The sequence below is a fragment of the Myotis myotis genome, unplaced genomic scaffold (assembly GCF_014108235.1).
Source record: "Myotis myotis isolate mMyoMyo1 unplaced genomic scaffold, mMyoMyo1.p scaffold_m19_p_12, whole genome shotgun sequence".
Taxonomy (NCBI): Eukaryota; Metazoa; Chordata; class Mammalia; order Chiroptera; family Vespertilionidae; genus Myotis; species Myotis myotis.
Genome location: NW_023416316.1, coordinates 61,247,027 through 61,253,132, shown reverse-complemented (window position 1 = coordinate 61,253,132; position 6,106 = coordinate 61,247,027). Strand labels below are relative to the sequence as shown.

Here is a 6,106-nt window from a genome sequence, read left to right as displayed (position 1 = left end):
ATTTTTGGATAAATGTCTATTCGAGTCTTTGTCCAGATTTTAATCAGGTTATTTGTCTATTTGTTGTTGAGTGGTACGAGTTGTTTATATATGCTGAATACTAAACCCTTATCAATCAGATATATAGTTCAAATATATCATCCCCCATTCCATAGGTCACCTTTATACTTTATTGATTGTATCCCTTGATGCACAGAAGTATAAAAGTTTGGTGTTGTCTCTTTTGACTTTTGTCACTTGTGCTTTGGTATCATATACAATAAATCATTGCCAAGTCCAATGTTGTGAAGCTTTTCCTATGTTTTATTCTAGCTTTAGAGTTTTAAGTCTTCTGTTTAAGTCTTTAATCCATTTTGAGTAATTTTTGTATGCAGTATGAGGTAATGATCCAACTTCATTCTATTGTATTTATTAAAAAGACTATCCTTTTCCCATTATGTATTTTTGGTACCCTTGTTGAAAACCAGGTGACTGTATATGTGTGGGTTTGCTTTGGGGCCCCTTTTCCTGTTGTATTGGTTTCTATGTCTGTCTTTATGCCAGTATCACGCTGTTTTGTTTATTGTAGCTTTGTAATATATTTGGAAATCAGGAAGTGTGATGTGTCTAGTTTTGTTCTTTTTTTTAGTATATTTTATTGATTTTTTACAGAGAGGAAGGGAGAGAGATAGAGAGTTAGAAACATCAATGAGAGAGAAACATCGATCAGCTGCCTCCTACACACCTCCTACTGGGGATGTGCCCACAACCCAGGTACATGCCCTTGACCGGAATCGAACCTGGGACCTCTCAGTCCACAGGCCGACACTCTATCCACTGAGCCAAACCGGCTACGGCTAGTTTTGTTTTTCTTCTCAAGATTGGTTTGGCTATTCTGTATCCTCTGTGTTTCCATATAAATTTAGGATTCTTTCCCTATTTGTGAAAAAGAATGAGAATGTAATTTTGATAGGGATTGCTTTGAATCTGTAGAACACTTTGGGTAGTATGGAAATTTTAACAATATTATTCCAATCCATGAGCATAAGCTGTCTTTCCATTAATTTGTGTCTTCTTTAATGTCATTCATCTGTGTTTTGATGTTTTCATTACATAAGTTTATTCCTAAGCATTTTATTCTTTTTAAAAAACTAATTTGAGAGAGATTTGTTGTTCCGCTTATTTATGCATTCATTGGTTGATTCATTTTTTAAATTTAAATTTTATATTCTTTTTAAAAAATATATTTTATTGATTTTTTACAGAGAGGAAGGGAGAGAGATAGAGAGTTAGAAACATCGATGAGAGAGAAACATCGATCAGCTGCCTCCTGCACATCCCCCACTGGGGAAGTGCCCGCAACCCAGGTACATGCCCTTGACCGGAATCGAACCCGGGACCTTTCAGTCCGCAGGCCGACGCTCTATCCACTGAGCCAAACCGGTTTCAGCTAAATTTCATATTCTTGACACTATAGCAGATATCCCCAATTTTCCCCCCTTTGTCCACCTTCACTCAGCCCCTGACCCCACTTCCACTTGGTCCTCACCACACTATTGTCTATGTCCATGGCTGTGTTCTTTAATAGTTTCTTTTTAGAAAAAATATTTTTAATTGATTTCAGAGAGGGAGAGATAGAAATATTGATGAGAGAGAAGTATTGATCTGCTGCCTCCTGCATGTTCCCCTACTGGGGATGGATCCCCAAACCCTGGGCATGTGCCCTGACCAGGATAGATGCTCAACCACTGAGTTACACTGGCTAGGCTGCTTTTTTTTTTTAAAGATACATTTGCTGAAACAGAATTCTTAGTTCACACTTTCTTTGAGCACTTTGAATATATTATTCTTCTGGCTTCTGGCCTCTGCTGAAGTCAGGTTTGAATATTATTGGGGTTCCCTTGTAAATGATGAGTCATTTTTTTCTTACTCCTGTCAAGATTTTTTCCTTGTCTTTGGCTTTCAGTATTCTTCATATGATACTTCTGTTTGTAGACCTTTTTACCTTTATCCTTCTTTGAGTTTGTTGTGCTTCCTGGATATGTAATTACTGTTTTTCAGTACATTAGGGAAGTTGTCAGCCATGATTTTTTCAAATATGCTGCACTTAATAGTGACTCACATTTCTCTGAAGCCCCATTCATTTTTTTAAAATTCTTTTTTCTCTCTGTTCTTCAGGTTGCATAATCACTATTGATCTTTCTTCTAATTATTATCTTATGCTAATTCAAATATACTGTTGAGCCCCTTTAGTGAGTTTTTCATTTCAGTTATTATACTTTTCAATTCTAGAATTTCCATTTGATTCTTTCCTTATCATTCCTATCTATTGACATTCTTTATTTGCTGTGACATTTTCACCATACCTTTTCTACTCTTTAATCATTGGTTTCCTTTTGTTCTTTGAACATATTTGTAATAGCTACTTTGAAGACTTTGTTAAATTTGACATCTGGTTGCTCTCATAGGCAGTTCCTGGTTTGTTTTTTTCCCCTAGTGGATGGGTCATACTTTCCTGTTTCCTTGCATGACTAATATTTTTTTTGTTGAAAACTGGACATTTTAGATAATATATTGTAGCAACTCTGGGGACTGGTGCCTCCCTTCTGGTGCTTGTTGTTATTTGCTAGTTTTGTTGTTGTTGTTTTGGTTTCTTTAGCAACCGGCTGGAGTCTTTTTCTTTCCTGTACTGGTAAGCTTCTGATATTTATTGCTCCCCAGGGAGCATATTCTTGGGTCATGTCCATTGTCATCGTGGGTTAACAGTATATTTTGTGCATGTTTTAATTTTTAGAAATTCTATTTTCCTTCAACCTTATTTCTATTTTGCTGAAAAGCTTGTGGAATTTTTAAAACTACTCAGTTTATTCCTACCCATTCAGTGGCCTGTGCAGTGGGGGGCTGCAGACCAGTCTTCAGGGGCAGACTGAGCTCTCCAGGCGTCAGTAGGGAACTGCGGAATAGACACAGAGGGCACCGGCATGCCTTCACGCCAGTCTGCAACCTCAGGTTGAGCAGCAGTGAACTTGGGAGCTAGAACATCCACTCACCCTGAAGTTCCCCCTTGGAGCACAGCCGTGGTCTGCTCTTTGTTTTCATTCTCTTCAGGAGCTCTGTCGAAGTAGACATCAGGCATGACCTCCCATGGTGTTCACTGGAGATGGTGCCACACTGGTGCAGACCTTCCTGGGCCAGAATCCACCGCATCCGCATGAGCCCCCTTGTTATTGCAAGGGATGGCAATTGTTGTGGGCCAACATTCGCGAGAATAAGACCACCGACTCCAATTAGGTTGTAAACAGCAAGCAAAGATTTATTGAGCTGGCCAGCGACTACAGTTACAGCACCCTGCCGAAACAGAGGCTGAACTGCAGCGCTGACTGCAAGAGTTACATTTTATTACTAAATTCTGTGGAGGCCCAGAGAAAAATGTGTCTTTCAAATTCTGGGCCCCCAATATGAAGGAAACTCTCTTTATTTATACTTTTTCCAGTCCTTTGTCTCCCAAATTTGGAATGAGACTTCCGGGCCTTCTGAGAAAGAAGGCCTGCGTGCTGGGAAGGGACCATGAGACCATATCTCAAGGCCTGGCCTGAGGTCAGTACCTTCCTATCTATGTGTTCTAGGATAGCGTGCCCCACCTGGCCGAAGCGCCATATATGCAGCCCAGTACAGCAATGTCCACACAGGGCGGAGGAGAGTCTGTGTTACACAGAGCAGTGGTCTGCAGGTTAACATACATGCCCCCGTGAGAAGCTGGTGGGCAGCCCTGGAATCAGTAACCACAGAAGTCTCAGCTCCCGGATGGCTGCCTGGATCTGGCTAGTGAAGGTTCCAGGAGTGAGGCATCCAGCAATAGCTGTGGCTCCAGTGGCAGCAGCAAACTTCAGCACAGCTGGTGGCCAGCATTCCTGGACCATATGACTGACATCAGCTGGGTTTTCAGTGGCCACAACGGCACGAGCTGCCAGAAGCTTCTCCCAGATTCTCTTCAGATTTATGATGTAGATGCCATTACTTTTCCTTTTGTGGTTGAATTGTTCCATTTGGAAGTCAAGGTTGGTGCCACCAAATGGGTTCCTGCTGCAAGGAATTTGAAGACATCCTCCTCTTTCATGTGCAGGACATTTAGGACTCTGGACATTGTGAAAGTTCCCCTTTAAGTTACATGGGAGCCGAGAACAAGGCTATTTGGGCCCCTCCCTGGGTAGCTGGGGTGAGGGTGGGGTGGAGGACAGTGGTTTTTATAGGGTTCTCTTTGGCTGTTTCATTTCCTGACCATAGCCAGCTGTTAAGGTTTACTAATTGCTATGTAATTGCTTTATTTTAAACTAGAGGCCTGGTGCACGAAATTCGTGCACTGGGGATGGGTGGGGGATCCCTTAGCCTGGCCTGTGCCCTCTCGTAGTCCAGGACCCCTCCCTCCTTACCGCCCACCTGCTTGCTGCTTCCTACTGCTCAGCTTGCTGCTCCTTAGTGCTGTTGTGAAGGCTCCCACCACTGCCGCTGCACTCGCCAGCTATGAGCGCCGCTTCTGGCTGAGTGGCAGTCCCCCTGTGGAAACACACTGACCACTAGGGGGCAGCTCCTGCATTGAGCATCTGCCACTTGGTGGTCAGTTCATAGCCACCAGTCATTCCATCATTCAGTCAATTTGCATATGAGGGTTTTATTATATAGGATAGGATATTGAATGTGAACTGTAAATGAAAAATAAAATTTAAAAAAGAGCCAAATAAAATTTTAGATCTGAAAATTTTTTAATATATATATATTTAATTCTCACCTGAGGATGTTTTTAAAGTTGATTTTTAGAGAGAGAAACCTCCATGTGACAGAGAAATACCAGCACCTGTTGACCCACTGGGATCTAACCTAAACCTAAGTATGTGCCCTAACCTAGAATCCAACAGGAAATCCTTTGGTGTACAGGTTGAGACTGACCAATTGAGCAACCTGGCCAGGGAGATCTGAAAAAATTTTTTAAGTGTACCTCTAGGTCCTGGTCAGTGTGGATCAGTAGTTAGAGTGTCCTCCCACGCACCAAAGGGTAATGGGTTCGATTCCAGGTGAGGGCACATACACAGGTTATGGGTTCCATCCCTGCAGAATGCTTGGGGAGCTTTCTCTCTCCCTTCCTCTCTCTCTAGAATCAATGAAAAGAACATATCCTTAGGGGAAGACTTAAAAAGAAAAAAAAATGCTGATTTGGTTGGATTCCAATCAAGGGCACGTACCTGGATTGCAGGCTCAATCCGGGCCCTGGTCGGGGATTCAGCAAGAGGCAACCAATTGATGTCTCTCACATGAGTTTCTTTCTTTCTCCCTTCCTACCACTCTCCGAAAAAAAAAAAAAAAAAAAATGCAAAAATGTCCTCAGGTGAGGATTAACCAAAACAAACCAACAAACACCCATCCCCAGTGTGATTATTGAAGGAACATATGAAGTATTTGTTGAATGAGCGGGAAGGGATGACACTTCACTTTCTATCTTTTTTAGCAACTCTGAAAGCCAGAGGGTTTATTTTTCATTTTAATTTTAATTTTTATTGATTGATTGATTATTTTAGAGAGAGGAAGGGAGCGAGAGAAACACCAGTGTGCTGTTCACTTATTAGGCTCTCTCTGGTTGCTTCTTGCTGTGCCCTGACCAGGATCCAACCTGCAACCTGGCTGTATCGGGAGGAGATTCTAACCCACTGCGCTGCACGCTGCCTGTCAGGGCCCCTCAACAAAACCCCTCTGGCTGCCCTGGCCCCTGCTGTGGGCCGGAGCTCCTCTGCTACAGCAAAGGTTTGGGTTCCATTCTGCCAGGGCTTAGGTTTCGGGTTTGATCCCTGGTCCGGGCTGACTGCTGCTCAGGAAGTGACTGAGGACCGTGTGCTGTCGTCATTCGGTGGGGGCTTGGGGTTCCATTGCCAACCTGGCCGACTCTGATCCGTGCTACCCCGCTCCTACATCAAGGACGACTTCAACTATGGCAGCTGCGTGGCCTCCGCCAGCGTACACATCCACATGGGTAGGTCACTCTCCCCGTGGCTCGCCAGGCGTGGCTGCTGCGCAGTCGCCCCAGAGGCGGATTTCCAGGTTCCCAGGGAGAGCGCCCTCCGCGCCGGACTCCCAGGGA

The 6,106-nt window shown here is 43.4% G+C and overlaps 1 pseudogene; it reads right to left on the bottom strand.

Annotated features, from left to right (window-relative positions):
• Positions 1-2,838: 2,838 nt before the first annotated feature.
• LOC118666840 lies at positions 2,839-4,375 on the bottom strand (annotated as a pseudogene).
• Between the last annotated feature and the right edge of the window lie 1,731 nt (positions 4,376-6,106).